We start from the raw sequence: 18,896 nt of genomic DNA on the forward strand, positions 1-18,896 counted from the left end.
ACTTTGAGGGAATGTGCTGTATGAACCTTTCTGATCGTAATGAGTCAATTCACAAATCCATTACTTTCCTGAAAGAGCACATGAGAAAGATTCAATATGATATCAATCCTTTCGATCAATGGCTCACTGATTTGTTTGGGACGATGCATAGATGGTTTCTGGGATTAATCAAAGAGGGATTAAGGATTCTGTTTATTGTGGTGTTAATCATCATTGACATATCATTGCTGCAAGACTATAGCTTTGACATATTGTACTGGGTTTACGTGGCAAGGTTTTGGTAGCAGGGGGCCATAGGGGTGGTTTCTGTGAGGACGATCTAGAAGCTGCCCCATGTGTGGTAAGGGCCCCACTGCTGACCAGAGCCGAGACAATAAGCGATGTTGTTTTGCGCCTCTGTGAGAGCATATTTAAGACAGGGAAAAAAATGTTGCGCCACACAGCAGCTGGGAGAGTGAGAGGAGTGAGGAACGGCCTTGCAGGCACCAAGGTCAGTGAAGAAGGAGGGGGAGAGGTGCTCCAGGCGCCGGAGCAGAAGTCCCCTGCGGCCTGTGGTGAGGACCATGGTGAAGCAGGCTGTCCCCCTGCAGCCCTTGGAGTACCAATGTGGAGCAGGGTTCCATGCTGCAGCCCCTGGAAGAGACCACGGTGGAGCAGGTGGACCTGCATGGACGGAGGCTCGGAGGCTGCCTGTGGAAGACCTCTGCCCGAGCATATTCTGGGCCAGACCTGTAGCCCGTGGAGAGGAGACCATGCAGGTGAGGAAGACTACGAGCCTTCAGCATGAAAGACCCCTAGAGACCCCCAGAGGAGACTGATGCGCATGCTCCAGTAGGAGGGACTGGACCCCGGAAGCTAATTATAATAACCTGTTTTTTTTAGAAGTAGTAATGAATATGTATTAGTCTAGGAGCATAAAAATCAGCTGCTTGATGTAACTGGTGTGTGTCCTGGTGGAGCGGAGACTCCCGGTGCACCCAGCGCTGTTTGCTTACCTCTATTCTTTTATATTCTTTTAATAAATCCTATTTTTTATTTAATCCTATTTTGAAGACTGAGCCAATTCTAACAAACGGAAACAGCCATGGCTATACTTGGGATGGAAAATATCAGACTCTACTATTCTTCCACAGAAAGGTGATATAACTACAGTGTTACATACTTTGACAGATGTACAAATGTTCCTGGATAATATTCAGTGGGGTTGCCACATTGTACAGATTACTAATGACACCTTAGCTATATTACTACCTTTATTGCGGGGCATGACTGCAGAGCCGCAGATTACACTAACAGTTGCACTAACAATTGACCACCGGCAGGCTCTTTCACAAATAGTTTGCTATAAAAGTCAGGCTATTCGGGTAATAAAGAGAGAGCATGATCTGACCATACTAGTGTCTGTCGTGTTTTCAGACGTTCTTTCTGCAACACATTCCAATAAATACTTATTAGATAATCCTCCATGTTGTTTTTTTTGTTTGTTTGTTTTCTAGTATTAGACATTCTTTCCAAATCTCCATTGATTTCCTTGAGCTTTTTCTTTCAAAGTCATAATTACACTGTTGTCACTTCCTCTGAGGAATCTGGTTAAGCATGACTGAATGTCATGCCTGTTCTGTTTAAAGGGGCTTTAGATAGAGGCAACCCCAATGACACACTCAAAGGGAACAGAAGAGCTTCTAGATCAGGTCCTGTGGTGTAATTGCCTGAAGTAACTAGGAAAATAAAACTAACATTCACATTTTTTAAGGAAAATGTACTGCATTGAAGAGGCTTTCAGAGTAGGGCATAGCTGCATTACCTGAGCATTCCTAGGCTCCCAACCTTAGATGCTATTGTGCTGGGGAAACTTGGTGTGCTAGCCCTAAGAAACAGTACGGAGCATAGAGTGGAGTGGAGACACCACGGCTAGGCTCTGTAACCAGGTGGGTACTCGACTGGTCTTGTGCACACCGAGACCAATAAGCTGCACTTTTGCCACCCTGAGCCAAGGACCTGTCATGTTTTGACAAATGCTGTACCCTAGTGTACTTTTTGCTCATTATAATATCATTATAATACCAAAACACACCTCCATCCCAAAAGCTACCCACCTCCAAGGTGCAACCACCCCTCACTGAGCATGCGCTCTGAATTTCTCTGAGCCTGTTACTTTAAACGGAGATGGGAGAACTTTTCACCAATCATAACTAAGATATGCTTGACTAGAGTCACTCAAGCTCCACCTAAAAGATAGAAAATAATATAAATTGGCCCAAGAAAGAGGGGATGTCAGGGAAAATGAGGTTTTCTAATTAAAATACCGTGTTATTTCTCATACTGAATGGCACTCAGTGCATCTGATACCTGCCTAGTATATGAGTAAGAAGATTCATCTTTCACTTGCAGAAGTGAAAAGATTTCATGTTATTTTTGATGCCTTATGCAGACTACCCTAACTATTCTGTCTGATGTTGGTGGCTGGGTTACTGCAGAATTTCTTCTCTGAGCAGGGGGTAAAGAATGAATAAGCTTGTAAAGGCATTGGTTAGTCCCCTGTGATTACTGGGAACACTTCAAATGTATAGACACTCCTATAAATTCAGGCAGAATGCCAGCAGAGAAAGCTGAGAAGTTTCTAACTTCATTTTAATATTGTACTTGTGTTTAAGTGATGAGATGCAGAGAAAGAATATTATTATCATGAATGCTTTCCTCTTCTAAAGCTCAAAAATAGAAGGCTTCCTACACCCTTTGTCTCTAAATCCTAACTTTCAGGCTTACAATTGCCTAATGCATTATTCTTCCTAAGGATCTGTTCCAATGATTAAAGGAAAGCAGTGTCCACAGTGAACTTCAGTAATGCTATCTTTCAATAATTGAGAGCTAAAGTTTTAGATTTGCCAAAGACCAGCCCAAACCACACTCTTTTGCTCTGCAGTGATCTTTCTTCTGTTCAGCTCCTGTTATGAAATCTGTAAGTATGGTAATCAAGAATGTATACGTTTTGCTCCTTGTGTAATGTTTTGTATATTGTATTAAAAGCATTGATGCAGCAAATTGAGACTCTGGGCATACTATCAGAAGTAAGAGCATAATATTCCATAAGTAAGGATTGTTTTTGGCAATGTGTGGATCTTATGCACTGTATATTGAAAGTGCAAAGCCTGTGAAACAAAAGACTAGTCCTCCATTATAAACTCTAAATCAATGCAGAACACACATGACAATCTGAGAGCACCACCTCAAAAGTTCGTGGTTATATTGTCAGATATTCTTCTAGTATAGCTCTGACAACTTCTATTCACATATTTCTAGTCATATTTAATGAAGTAGATGTATATTACTGCCATATTATGGGGAGGAAAGCTGATCAACAATTTAATGTTAACTGGAGGCTCTGAGTCCTATTTCATCCTCATGTTACAGGCCTGAACAGAGGAACAACTGACATCTTGTTAGGCCACTGGGCTGCAAGTCGTCAAGAGCCTACATTCAGAAGTCCCTGAGAATTTTGCAGAGTAATTTATGTCTCAGACCCCTTTGCCCATAAAGCAAACTAAGAACGGTTATGTTTCTTAACCCTGACAGCAAAACAAATTTGTGTTCAGAGACACAAACAGCAGTGTTCCAGCCCTGACCTCTTCAAGGGATCTCTGTCACCCCAGGAAACACCCATCAAAAGAGAAGCCCATAGAGGAATGATCTGTAATCACTAGTAAAAATCTGACTTTACCCCAAAAATCTCTAATCCTGTTTTTATTACCTATAAAATGATAGAAAATAATGCATTTAATTTGAATGCCATTTTCTTCCTTTCTAGATCGCAGTGCATTAATATGGAAAAATACTCTCAGAAAAGCCCTGGAAGCTAAGAAGTTCCCCCAGGCTCATTTACATCTATAGCCTGGGATTAATTTGTGTTACTTTAAGCACATTAAATTTGCACAATATAATTCCTAAAACAAAGCTGCTTTTTCTTGTAAAACAAATTATATTCTGAACAGCATTTCAAAACTTATCATCTGAGAATTCAGACTGTGCTGTAGTTTCAAGTCTTTACATCAACATCACTGTTGCAACAAATAATTAGAAATGTAGTTCTATTCACAAATACGAAAACTATTTGTTTACATATTGTCTAAATGATATAAAGCATATTACTTACTTACTGTGGTACACAAACACAATATTGAAAATTATGTAAAACCTTGAACCAAAACAAAAAACAATGAAGTTGGAATCAAATACCAACATCTCCACATTCTCACTTTGACAACTCAAATATTTTCAATGTTATTTACAAAAAAATATTCAAATTCTGAAAGTGTCAAAATTATGTTTCCCCAAAACTGTTTTTCCTGTGAGAACTTCATCTTTTGACTAGCTTCAAATGCAGATTCTAGTAGAACTCTGCTTTTCAAGACAAAGCTTTTCAGCAGGGTCCTGCTCCCACTATCTCACAAAGCACAAAGCTAATCAGAGATCTCTTGCCCTCACTGGCCCCACTCATTAGGCAGAGCAAGTCTCTGAACACAGCTCTCCAAAGCACTGCAGAGGTTATGGCCTAAGCATCACAGCATTGCCTTGGGTGTGTGTGCTGGGCGTGCTCCCTGTTACTTGCTATTACTGCACTCCCATTTATCTGAGAAGATAATCATCATAACATGCTGTTTTAAGTCTTCTAGTTTATACTGAAGTTATATAATTGATAACCTAGTTACTAGACAATAAGTTTTCATAAAGATCTGGTAGAAGCAAATACATCCACTCCAACAATAGCACCTGTATTTTCATACAGCTGGAACTGTCTGCTCTCAAAATCCATAGCTTTCCCCCCTCAACACTAACCTCTTCCCACCAGCTACTAAACTAGCTAAACACATCTGATAGAGCATGACTTTCCATGCACGCACAGAAGATGAACCAAGAAAGCAGTACATCAGCAGAGCCAGGCAAGGCATTTGATCAAACACTGCAGGAGCAATGGGCAGAAGTTAATGGCTCCATTTGCAGTATGACACCTACACAGCTGCTGGAGAGGAAACTACCTTTCATCAAGTTTTCTGTGGTTTAGATTTTCCTGCACCCTGATCCAGCCAGGAATTCAGGCTGACCAACAGGGCTTCAGAAGCTCTGTAAGATATTTTCACATGTTTTTGATCAAAAGGGTTGTAGTGGGTTTACGTGGCAAGGTTTTGGTAGCAGGGGGCCATAGGGGTGGTTTCTGTGAGAAGGATCTAGAAGCTGCCCCATGTGTGGTAAGGGCCCCACTGCTGACCAGAGCCGAGACAATAAGCGATGTTGTTTTGCGCCTCTGTGAGAGCATATTTAAGACAGGGAAAAAAATGTTGCGCCACACAGCAGCTGGGAGAGTGAGAGGAGTGAGGAACGGCCTTGCAGGCACCAAGGTCAGTGAAGAAGGAGGGGGAGAGGTGCTCCAGGCGCCGGAGCAGAAGTCCCCTGCGGCCTGTGGTGAGGACCATGGTGAAGCAGGCTGTCCCCCTGCAGCCCATGGAGTACCACGGTGGAGCAGGGTTCCACGCTGCAGCCTGTGGAGGAGACCACGGTGGAGCAGGTGGCCCTGCACCGATGGAGGCTGCCGCCTGTGGAAGACCCCTGCCGGAGCAGATTCCAGGCCGGACCTGTAGCCCATGGAGAGGAGACCACGCAGGAGCAGGTGACCTGGCAGGAGCTGCTGCCCGTGGGGGAGCCAGGTTGGAGCAGTTTTCTCCTGAGGGATGGCCCCCATGGTACGGACCCATATCTGGAGCAGTTCTGGAAGAGCTGCTGCCTGTGGGATGCCCACGCCGGATCAGTTCATCAAGGACTGCATCCCGTGGGTGGGACCCCACAGCACAGGGGACGAGAGTGACCTAGAAGGAGCGGCAGAGAAGAAGCGCTGTAGACTGACCATAACCCCCATTCCCCCTTTCCCCTGCACGGCTCTTGGGGAGGAGGTGGAAGAGGGTGGATGGGGGGGGAGGTGCTTTTGGTTTCTTTCCTTTGTTTCTCACTTCTCTAGCTTGTTAGTAATAAGCAATAAATCTTACTATCTCCTTATGCCGAGTCTGTTTTGCTCGTTACAATAGTTACTGCATGATCTTCTCATCCTTATCTCAACCTTTGAGCCCTTTTCACATATTTTCTCCCCATTCCTCTTTGAGGAGGGGGAGTGAGAGAGCGGCTGTGGTGGAGCTCGGCTGCCCACTCGAGCGGAACCATGACAAGGTTAGGAAAATGACAAGTAGCTAACACAATGGGGCAACATAGCATGAGTATTATAGAAAAACGTTTTTCTTTTCAGCTCGGATAGCAAACATCATTTCAGATAATATATATTTCATTTAAATTTATTGCACTGAATAAAAGTGACATGAACACTATATACCTTACTACAATTCTTTAATTCATTACTATAGGCCAGTTTCAGCATTTCACATAAACAAAAGAGAAAAAAAAAAAGGTATTATAGGCCTAATGACTTATCATAAATATTTTAGTTGCATTGCCTTTATTCTTGTTTCATATCAATTTTACGGACTACATTTCAGAGAGGATTCATATTGAGCATTGTCTGGTTTATAAAGGTACTATATATTGTAGATTTAGGCAAAGCAGTCCAGGAGGTTTCTGGAGAGTGTGGAAGATAGCTTCCTGACACAGCTGGTTGGTGAGCCTACCAGGGAAGTACGCTGCTGGACCTTCTGTTCACAAACAGAGAAGGACTGGTGGGAGATGTGGTGGTTGGAAACTGTCTTGGGCAGAGTGACCATGAAATGGTGGAGTTCTCTATTCTTGGCCAAGTCAGAAAGGGGATCAGTAAAACTGCAGTCTTGGACTTCCGGAGGGCAGACTTTGAGCTATTCAGGACACTGGTTGGTAGAGTCCCTTGGGAGGCGGTTCTGAAGGGCAGAGGAGTCCTTTAGCGGCAAGACCAGTTGTTCTCTGGATGTCCAGTACCCTGAGCTGGTGGAAGGGGATGGGGAGCAGAATGTGGCCCTCACTATCCATGAGGAAATGGTTGGCGACCTCCTACGGTACTTGGATGTACGCAAGTCGATGGGGACAGATAGGATCCACCTGAGGGTACTGAGAGAACTAGCGGAAGAGCTGGCCAAGCCGCTTTCCATCATTTATCAGCAGTCCTGGCAGTCAGGACCTCAGTGCCAGGGAAGTTAATGGAGCAGAATATCTTGAGTGTCATCACGCAGCACTTACAGGGCAACCAGATGATCAGGCCCAGTCAGCATGGGTTTATGAAAGGCAGGTCCTGCTTGACGAACCTGATCTCCTTCTGTGCCAAAGTGACACACTTAGTGGATGAGGGAAAGGCTGTGGATGTGGTCTACCTTGACTTCAGCAAGGCTTTTGACACTGTTTCCCACAGCATTCTCCTCAAGAAACTGGCTGCTCGTGGCTTGGACTGGCATATGCTTCACTGGGTTAAAACCTGTCTGGATAGCCGGGCCCAAAGAGTCATGATTAATGGAGTTAAATCCAGTTGGAGACCGGTCACTAGTAGAGTCCCCCAGGTCTCAGTACTAGGGCCAGTTCTCTTTAATATCGTTATCAGTGATCTGGATGAGGGGATCAAGTGCACCCTCACTAAGTTTGCAGATGACACCAAGTTAGGTGCATGTGTCGATCTGCTCGAGGGTAGGAAGGCTCTGCAGGAGGATCTGGACAGGCTGGACTGATGGGCTGAGGCCAACTGCATGAAGTTCAACAAGGCCAAGTACCAGGTGCTGCACCTGGGGCACAATAACCCCAAGCAGAGCTATAGGCTGGGAGAGGAGTGGTTGGAAAGCTGCGTGGCGGAGAAGGACCTGGGAGTATTGGTGGATAGTCGGCTGAATATGAGCCAGCAGTGTGCTCAGGTGGCCAAGAAGGCCAACAGCATCCTGACTTGTATAAGAAACAGCGTGGCCAGCAGGTCTAAGGAAGTGATTGTCCCCTGTACTCGGCTCTGGTGAGGCCGCACCTCGAGTACTGTGTTCAGTTTTGGGCCCCTCGTTACAAGAAGGACATGGAAGTGCTTGAGTGAGTCCAGAGAAGGGCAACAAAGCTGGTGAGGGGTCTGGAGAACAAGTCCTATGAGGAGCGGCTGAGGGAGCTGGGTTTGTTCAGCCTGGAGAAAAGGAGGCTCAGGGGCAACCTTATAACTCTTTATAGGTATACTAAAGGATACTGTAGCAAGGTGGGTGCTGGTCTGTTCTCCCACGTGCCTGGTGATAGGACGAGGGGGAATGGGCTGAAGTTGCGCCAGGGGATGTGGGAGTGTGGCCATGGGGGTCGACATGCCCCATAGTTGGTGATAACATTGGACTCCTAAGGATGAGAACATCAGGAATGTAAAGAGTTTAGAGGGAACAAAGAAGGGTGATTCAGGAGAGGCCTTTCTGCAAAAAGGGTTGCTTGTTCTCCAGCCGTTAAGTCATGGAAGTTGCTGGGTATTTGCTGTTGCCAGGCAAAGTTGTTTGACCAATGAAAAGTTAGTGGAAAAGGACAGCCGAGGGGTGAATAGTATAAGAAAGGATCCTGTCCTCAAGATGAAAATGCAACACGATATAATGAAGCTATGTCATCAGTAAAGAAGTAGAAAAAAGAAGTGAATAGGGACAGGCTAGCAGAACAGGAACCAGGACAGGAACAGGCACACTGATTGCCTCACGAAGATAGGTTCGGCCAAACTCAGCTGTCGTGGTTTAGCCCAGCCAGCAGCTAAACACCACACAGCCGTTCGCTCACCCTCCCCCCTCCCTCTCTGGGACGGGGGAGAGAAATGGAAAGTGAAGCCCGTGAGTTGAGATAAAGACAGTTTAATAAGACAGGAAAATAATAATAACAATAATAATAAAATAATAACAATAATAATAGTAATAATACAATGGTGATAATAGTACTACTAATAGTACTACTAATAATATGTACAAACAAGTGATGCACAATGCAATTGCTCACCACCCGCTGACCGATGCCCAGCCTAACCCCGAGCAGTCCGGCCCCCTCCCCCCGGCTAGCCACCCCTATATATTGTTTAGCATGACGTCAAATGGTATGGAATACGCCTTTGGCTAGTTTGGGTCACCTGTCCTGGGTCTGTCCCCTCCCAGCTCTTACTGCACCCCCAGCCTGCTCGTTGGCAGGACAGAGCAAGAAACTGAGATGTCCTTGGCTTAGTATAAGCACTGCTCTGCAACAATTAAAACATCGGGGTGTTATCAGCACTCTTCTCATCCTAAGCCAAAACACAGCATTCCACCAGCTACTAGGAAGAAAATTAATTCTGTGCTAACTGAAACCAGGACATCTATCCACCCCTTATTCCATACCATTTATGTCATGCTCAGGTTACACTCTTTTCCATACATTCTAATTAGTCACCTATAGTAGTCATGGTAGTGATAACATACAGTATTATATAGTAATTAACATGGTACAATTCAGTTCATGGGCTATTCTCACCCAGTATTAAATCTCCTTGAGGTACACACCGGACCTCCCCATTCTTTTGCATCACCTACCAAGTGTATCCAGGTCCCTGAGCGAAAACAATTCCACAAATAGGTTTGCCTTTTCCTGAGGCAGGAGTAGCCCAGACTGTTTTACCCAGCATATTTCTTACGTGCACTACAGGGACTTTATCCCCTTCTACAGTAAGTAACAGGTTGGATTGGGCAGGTCCAGCTCGGTTGGTAGATCCCCTAGTATTGACTAACCAGGTGGCCTTTGCCAAATGAGTATCCCCATTTCTGAATGTCCCAGCGCCCATTGTTTTCAATGTAGTCTTTAACAGTCCATTGTATCTTTCAACTTTCCCCGAGGCTGGTGCATGATAGGGGATGTGATACACCCACTCAATACCATGCTCTTTGGCCCAAGTGTCTATAAGGTTGTTTCGGAAGTGAGTCCCATTGTGTGACTCTATTCTTTCTGGGGTACCATGTCGCCATAGGACTTGCTTTTCAAGTCCCAGGATAGTGTTCCGGGCAGTGGCATGAGGCACAGCATATGTTTCCAGCCATCCGGTGGTTACTTCCACCATTGTAAGTACGTGGCGCTTGCCATTGCGAGTTTGAGGGAGTGTGATGTAATCAATCTGCCAGGCCTCTCCATATTTATATTTCAGCCATCGTCCTCCATACCAAAGAGGCTTTGACCGTTTGGCTTGCTTGATTGCAGCACATCTTTCACATGAATCATGAATAATCTGTGCTATAGTGTGCATGGTCAGGTCCACCCCTTGATCACGAGCCCATCTGTATGTTGCATCTCTACCTTGATGGCCTGAGGTGTCATGGGCCCAGCGGGCTATAAATAATTCACCTTTATGCTGCCAATCCAGGTCCACCTGAGCTACTTCAACCTTAGCAGCCTGATCCACCTGCTGGTTGTTTTGATGTTCTTCAGTAGCCCGAATCTTGGGCACATGAGCATCTACGTGGCGTACCTTTACAGCCAGGTTCTCTACCCGAGCAGCAATATCTTGCCACAATGCAGCAGCCCAGATGGGTTTGCCCCTGTGCTGCCAGTTGTTTTGCTTCCATTGCTGTAACCACCCCCACAGGGCATTTGCTACCATCCATGAATCGGTGTAGAGATAGAGAACTGGCCATTTTTCTCGTTCAGCAATGTCTAAAGCCAGCTGAATGGCCTTCACTTCTGCAAACTGACTCGATTCACCTTCTCCCTCAGCAGCTTCTGCAACTCGTCGTGTAGGAATCCATAGAGCAGCTTTCCATCTCCGATGCTTCCCCACATTACGACAGGACCCATCAGTGAACAGGGCATATTTCTTTTCATTCTCTGGCAACTGGTTGTACAGTGGGGCTTCTTCAGCACGACCCACCTCCTCCTCTGATGATATCCTAAAGTATTTGCCTTCTGGCCAGTCCATAATCACTTCCAATATTCCTGGGCGACTGGGGTTTCCTATTCGAGCCCGCTGAGTAATCAGTGCAACCCACTTGCTCCATGTAGCATCAGTTGCATGATGCGTAGAGGGGACCCTTCCCTTGAACATCCAGCCTAGTACTGGCAATCGGGGTGCTAGGTGGAGCTGCGCTTCAGTACCGACCACCTCCGAAGCAGATCGAACTCCTTCATATGCTGCCAATATCTCCTTTTCAGTTGGAGTATAGCGGGCCTCAGATCCTCTGTATCCCCGACTCCAAAACCCCAGGGGCCGACCTCGAGTTTCCCCAGGTTCTTTCTGCCAGAGGCTCCAGGTGGGGCCGTTCTCCCTGGCTGCGGTGTAGAGCACATTCTTTACATCTGGTCCTGTTCGAACTGGCCCAAGGGCTACTGCATGGACTATTTCCTGCTTGATTTGTTCAAAGGCTTGTCGTTGTTCAGGGCCCCATTCAAACTCATTCTTCTTATGGGTTACTTGGTAGAGCGGGTTTACAATCAGACTGTAATTTGGGATGTGCATTCTCCAAAACCCCACAACACCTAGGAAAGTCTGTGTTTCTTTTTTGCTAGTTGGTGGAGACATAGCTGTTATTTTGTTGATCACATCCATTGGGATTTGACGACGTCCATCTTGCCATTTTATTCCTAAAAACTGGATCTCTCGTGCAGGTCCCTTGACTTTATTTTGTTTTATGGCAAAACCGGCTTTCAGAAGGATTTGGACTACTTTCTTTTCTTTCTCAAAAACTTCCTCTGCTGTGTCACCCCACACAATAATGTCATCGATGTACTGCAGGTGTTCAGGAGCTTCCCCCTGCTCTAGCGCAGACTGGATCAGCCCATGGCAAATGGTAGGGCTGTGTTTCCACCCCTGGGGCAGCCGATTCCAAGTGTATTGGACTCCCCTCCAAGTGAAAGCAAATTGTGGCCTGCACTCTGCTGCTAGAGGGATGGAGAAAAATGCATTAGCGATATCAATTGTGGCGTACCACTTGGCTGCCTTCGACTCAAGTTCGTACTGAAGTTCCAGCATGTCTGGCACTGCAGCACTCAGTGGTGGCGTGACTTCGTTCAGGCCACGATAGTCCACTGTTAGTCTCCACTCGCCATTAGACTTTCGCACTGGCCATATGGGACTATTGAAAGGTGAATGAGTCTTCCTGATCACACCTTGGCTCTCCAATTGACGAATTAGCTTATGGATGGGAATCAGGGAGTCTCGGTTAGTGCGATATTGCCGCCCGTGCACAGTTGTGGTAGCGATTGGCACTTGCTGTTCTTCGACCCTCAGCAACCCCACAACAGAGGGGTCCTCTGAGAGACCAGGCAAGGTAGATAATGGTTTAATGCCCTCTGTCTCTAAGGCAGCTATACCAAAAGCCCACCGGAACCCTTTTGGGTCCTTGCAATATCCTCTTCTAAGATAGTCTATGTCAAGGATACATGGTGCATCCGGGCCAGTCACAATGCGGTGCTTTTCCCACTCATTCCCAGTCAGACTCACTTCAGCCTCCAATACAGTCAACTGCTGAGATCCCCCTGTCACTCCACAAATACAGGTGGGCTCTGGTCCTTTATAGCTCGATGGCATTATAGTACATTGTGCACCGGTGTCTACTAAAGCCTTATACTTCTGTGCGCGTGATGTACCAGGCCATCGAATCCACACAGTCCAATAAACTCGATTGTCCCTTTCCTCCCCCTGGCTGGAGGCAGGGCCCCCCTAATCCTGGTCAGAATCTTCTTCGTTTCTGTGTTTGAAGGACTGCCTGCTGGAAGTTGGAGCAGCAAACTTTTCAGAGAATCCCTTTTTCCTGACTGTTTTCTTTTGCAACTCACGTACCCGTGCCTCTAGGGTCGCGGTAGATTTTCCATCCCATTTTCTCATGTCCTCTCCATGGTCTCGTAAGTAAAACCACAGGGTGGCACGGGGTGAGTACCCACCATTTTGTCTTCCTTGTGTGGGTGAACGCCTACCCCTGACAGCTGAGACACTGCTTTGTACAGGTACAGAGGATAATAATCTCTCTTCAAGTTGGTGGACCTTTTCAGAAAGTTTCTCCCAAGTGTTCTCTTTCGGTCGGTGGACACTGGTTGGTTCAGGTGGGGAGGAAGATAGATTCTCTTAAAGTTGGTGGAACTTTTCAGAAAGTTTCTCCCAAGTGTTCTCTTTCGGTCGGTGGACACTGCTTGGTTCAGGTGGGGAGGAAGATAGATTCTCTTAAAGTTGGTGAACCTTTTCAGAAAGTTTCTCCACAGCTGAGACACAGGCCTGTAAGGAAGAGGAGAGACTTTCTTCGTACTGCCGGAGTTGTTTAGCCGCTTCATCCACTGTGGGTTCCTCATCCTCTTTCCAGGCCATTATTGCCAATGAGCTGGCATATGATGATGGTGCACTCCGTACAAACTTCCGCCACATGGGTCGTGTACACTTGACTTCATCTGGATCTTTGGATGTTTGTCTGAGGTCTGGATCCTCATAAATCACTTCCCGTATGGCTAATTCCCTCAGGTACTGGATTCCCTTCTCCATAATGGTCCACTTGCCTGGTAGACATAAAATTCTTCCTTGAAGGGATACCTTTCCCTCACAGCTGAGAGGAGACGCCTCCAGAGGCTGTGAGATTGTGCTCCATCTGCAATTGCTTTGTCAATGCCAGCGTCTCGAGCAAGGGATCCCAGTCGCTTGGCTTCCCTGCCGTCTAATTCCACACAATTGGCTCCAGTGTCCCAGCATCGGAGCAGCCAGGTGACAAGCTGCTCACCTATACAATGACCAAAATCTTTTCGCACATCTCGTAACTCACGCTCGTATAGGCTTCGGGTAGTTACTGTTGATTTTTCGGCATCCTCATCTTCCTCCTCCTGAATCCTTGATGGCCCAGCATCGTCGTCATCTTCGTCATCTCTATACCTAGATTTGGCAGAAGACTCTGCGTTCTAAACGACCTGAATCTCTATACCATTTTTTCACCTTCTCTACAGGGGCAGCTTGCACTGCTACTGCTCGTTTCTCTGACCTTGTTACAGGATCTGCCACAGAGTTTGGAATACCCTCTTCAGGGTCAACTTGCACTGCTACCGCTCGTTTCTCTGACACAGCCACAGAAGCTGGAGCAGTTCCAGGAGCTGGGACTGGAGCAGCTGCAGGAACTGGAGCTGGAGCAGTTCCAGGAGCTGGGACTGGAGTGGCTGCAGGAGCTGGAGCTGGAGCGGCTGCAGGAACTGGAGCGGCTGCAGGAGCTGGGACTGGAGCGGCTGCAGGAGCTGGAGCGGCTTCAGGAGCTGGAGCGGCTGCAGGAGCGGGGACTGGAGTGGCCACGGGGTCTGTCACTAAGTTGATAGCAGTATCCATGGCAGCTCGATAGGCATGAGCCAGGCCCCAGCATGTTACAATGATTTGTGTCACTTTGGAACTGCCAGAATCATGACACCTTTTTTTCAAGCATTCTGCCAGTTTTTTAGGATTTTGCAATTGTTCAGGGGTGAATTTCCAAAACACTGGGGGTGCCAACTGCTCTAGATGCCTGCCCATATCCTCCCATACTCCCTGCCACCCACAACTATACTGCCTCCGGGCAGATCTCCGGATGAGCTTCCTAAGTAGTTGTTTAACTTTAAGCAGAATCTGAAGTGCATTCAGGAGGCAGAACAACAAGACTATGGTGGTCTGAGTATCCCAAGGATATTCAATATCTTGGAGAGCTATTGTAATAAGCTCGGAGGATAAGAGGGTGGTAAAGGAGGAAGGGAGAGTGATCCAGGAGGATACAGGGGTGGTGAAGGAGAAAGGGAAAATGATCAAGTAAGAAAAAATATCTTCCCCTTTCCCCTCCACAGATTGACTCCCTAATGAAAAAAGGCAACAGATATAATTGCTAATAGTTTCCAAAATACAGTTTCCAAAGTATATAGTCGAAGATGTTACTGAGTACAAATACCAGGTTAGAGTCATGGCCAGATATTTCATCATCTCATAAGCCACTGATACAACACTCAGTACCATAATGGTCTGAAATCAGGGCCCGGAGAGGACAAACAACATGACAGAGAGCAAATACGGAAAATAACGTGCTATAATACTCAATTTGGAAAACAGGCGCAGCAGAGTTGAGATTAAAGCAATCAGCATTATGACAAGTGACTATTAAGCAGGTCTAATACTTATACCAATTTTAGTTTAACACACTCTGGTCAGATCTGCCATTATCTCAACCTTTCATGCCCCACGTTGGGCGCCAAAAAGACTGTCGTGGTTTAGCCCGGCCGGCAGCTAAACACCACGCAGCCGTTCGCTCACCCTCCCCCCTCCCTCTGTGGGACGGGGGAGAGAAATGGAAAGTGAAGCCCGTGAGTTGAGATAAAGACAGTTTAATAAGACAGGAAAATAATAATAACAACAATAAAATAATAATAATAATAATAATAATAATAATAATAATAATAATAATAATACAATGGTGATAATAGTACTACTAATAATAATATGTACAAACAAGTGATGCACAATGCAATTGCTCACCACCCGCTGACCGATGCCCAGACTAACCCCGAGCAGTCCGGCCCCCTCCCCCCGGCTAGCCACCCCTATATATTGTTTAGCATGCACCCCCAGCCTGCCTGTTGGCCTGAGATGTCCTTGGCTTAGTATAAGCACTGCTCTGCAACAATTAAAGCATCGGGGTGTTATCAGCACTCTTCTCATCCTAAGCCAAAACACAGCATTCCACCATCTCCTAGGAAGAAAATTTATTCTGTTCTAACTGAAACCAGGACATCAGCAAACCACTCAAAGAAGCTTGTATAGAAAGTCGCTGGAAGTAGGTGCACCGGAGCTGGAAAGAAGCTCAAGCTGAGAGAAGCGGACCCAGCACACAACTGCCCCTCACTGGCCGAAGGTAAGCAGTTGCGCATTATGGGGAATCATACGTCCTTAGGAACAAAGACTGTCCTGGTAACCTTACAGCTTATTCCCTTTATTAACAATCAGACAGTTTATGATCCTGAAATATGGGACCAAACTGAGGTCAAGGTGTGGGACTCTGCTATGGGAAACAACAAGGTTGCGGCAGGATTGCTCGGCCCCTGGCGAGCAGTCTCTGAGGCTTTAAAGAGACATGTGGGACCACAGTCAGAAACATGTGGTTTACCAGATAGTGAGGGAACTGAGGGCTCATCCACCAATCCTTCTGCTACATCATCAGCCCCCCCACCTCTACTGTCATCGCAGGCCTTTGCTGTTATGCCCCCTGGTGACTTGAACGTTTCTTTTGATCTAGGCCCTATTGACCTTGAAAAGGAGATGGATATATTTCCCTTCGATCCAGGAGGAATAGAATACATAGGTCCCTAAGGCCGAGTTGCTTAACAACTGAAAGCGAGACATATTGTTTCCACGACTAGCCCTGGAATTCTCTGGTGTTTGTAATCAAGAAAAGGAATGGAAAATGGAGAATGTTATATGATCTGAGAAAAATTAATGAAGTCATGGAAGACATGGGAGCACTTCAACCAGGATTACCAACTCCAACTATGCTCCCCCAGTCATGGACATTAATAGTAATAGACTTAAAGGATTGTTTGTTAAACACTTGCCAGAATTGTCGTGGTTTAATCCGGCCGGCAGCTAAACACCACGCAGCTGTTCGCTCACCCTCCCCCCTCCCTCCCTGGGACGGGGGAGAGAAATGGAAAGTGAAGCCCGTGAGTTGAGATAAAGACAGTTTAATAAAACAGGAAAATAATAACAACAAAAATAATAATAACAATAATAATAATAATAATACAATGGTGATAATAGGAAAGTAATAATAATATGTACAAACAAGTGATGCACAATGCAATTGCTCACCACTCGTTGACCGATGCCCAGCCTAACCCTGAGCAGTCTGGCCCCCCTCCCCCAGCTAGCCACCCCTATATATTGTTTAGCATGACGTCAGATGGTATGGAATACCCCTTTGGCTAGTTTGGGTCAGCTGTCCTGGGTCTGTCCCCTCCCTGCTCTTGCTGCACCCCCAGCCTGCCCGCTGGCAGGACAGAGCAAGAAGCTGAGACATCCTTGGCTTAGTATAAGCACTGCTCTGCAACAATTAAAGCATCGGGGTGTTATCAGCACTCTTCTCATCCTAAGCCAAAACGTAGCATTCTACCAGCTACTAGGAAGAAAATTAACTCTGTTCTAACTGAAACCAGGACAGCTTGCCATGTAAACCCACTACATTCTACCCCTCGCCTTACTGAAAAGCATATTTAAGAATAATCACAATATACTCTTTACAATTATCACAATCTTCACAAACTTCACTTCCAACAAAAAGAAAAGGAATTCCCCACACAAAAATAAACATAACATCATCACAACACCGACAAGGTGGACAGTTTACACACACCCCACCCCTCGTCCCTTCACCACACTAATATGAAACATATTCCTCACATTTCCAAGGGATGTGGTTACAAAGCTTGTTAAAGATAGAATTAGTACGCCTGGTAGTTTTTCTCTGTGTTTTAGTTTGTGTTAGTCGTGCTTTTTTATGTTAATAAAGAAGGGGGCGATGTGGGAGCATGGCCATAGGGGTCGACAAGCCCCATGGTTGTTGATAACATCGGACTCTTAATGATGAGGCCATCAGGAATGTAAAGAGTTTAGAGGGAACAAAGAAGGGTGATTCAGGAGAGGCCTTGCCACCTTGGGTTGTTTGTTCTCCAGCCGTTTAAGGCATGGAAGTTGCTGGGTGTTTGGGGGTGCTGGACAAAGTTGACCAATGAATAGTTAGTGGAAAAGGACTGCTGAGGGGTGAACAGTAATAAGAAGGGAGCTTATCCTCAATATGATGATGCATCAGGATAATGAAGTTAAGCCCTCAGTAAGAGAGAAGGAAATTATGTCATCAATAAAGTAGCAGCAGTTTGATCCTGAAAGAACCCTGATGTCCATTCACCTTGCTGAGGCAATCGGCTCCGGGGCAGACGCTTTCTGCAGCGGAGCGGGGGATTGGGATAGGCAGGGCTATTTTTTCCGGCATCGAGCACACTTGAGGGAGCCACCAGGACCCAGTAGCCCTTGCGAGGGAGGCTGACGAGGCGTAGGCGGAGCCAGCAGCGCCCCACCCCTGGCCGTTCAAAAGCTGCCCCTAGGGAGCGCGAGCGACCAGGATGGGCAAACAGGGCGTGGCACCTCAGTAAGGAGTGGCACGGCAGTTCACGCAGGAAGGGCGAGCAGGAAGGGCAGAGCGTTTCCCCCCTCTGCCCATACGAACAACTCCTCTAATGGCAGTCTACCGCTAGCTCAACTGCAATGGTGTGCACCAGGCACAGTGCTCTCTCTAGGAAGTCTGTACACACCCAGACTGACTGCCTGCTCAAAAATGCAGCAGTTCAGGTCTCTGCATGCAGGGAGTGCCTGGGCCTTATGTTACCACCTGCAGGGGGGGCAGAGAGACTGTGTGCGTGAGGTGCAAGCAGGTGGCTGACCTGGTCCACCTTGTCCGGCTAGCAAACATGACGCCCATCTACAAGAAGGTCTGGAGGGCAGACCCGGGGAACTATAGGCCTGTCAGTTTGACTTCAGTGCCAGGGAAGCTCATGGTGTACGCTTTGTTGGGTTAAAAACTGGTTGGATAGCCAGGCCCAAAGAGTTGTGGTGGATGCAGTCAAATCCAGTTAGAGGCCAGTCACTAGTGACTGGGCCTGATAGCCTGCTTGCCCTGTAAGAGCTTATCAGGGTGACTGCAGAGTGTGGGGGGCAGAGGTAAGATTGACGTGCAGAAAACGGACTCCACAATCAGTAAGATTGTAAAGTAGGTATGTTTATTCAGCGCTGGGCGGCACGGGGGGGGGGTAGCCCCACTGAAACCGTGCGCACCTGACGCAGCAACTTTCATTGGTTTTATGCAGTAAAGAGTTACATATGCATGAAGTTTCACGCTATGCCTATACATATTCATAACCTGTCCCCGCTTCATAACCTGTCCCCGCTTCATAACCTGTCCCCG

This window comes from Anas platyrhynchos, chromosome W (genome assembly GCF_047663525.1).
Source record: "Anas platyrhynchos isolate ZD024472 breed Pekin duck chromosome W, IASCAAS_PekinDuck_T2T, whole genome shotgun sequence".
Lineage (NCBI taxonomy): Eukaryota > Metazoa > Chordata > Aves > Anseriformes > Anatidae > Anas > Anas platyrhynchos.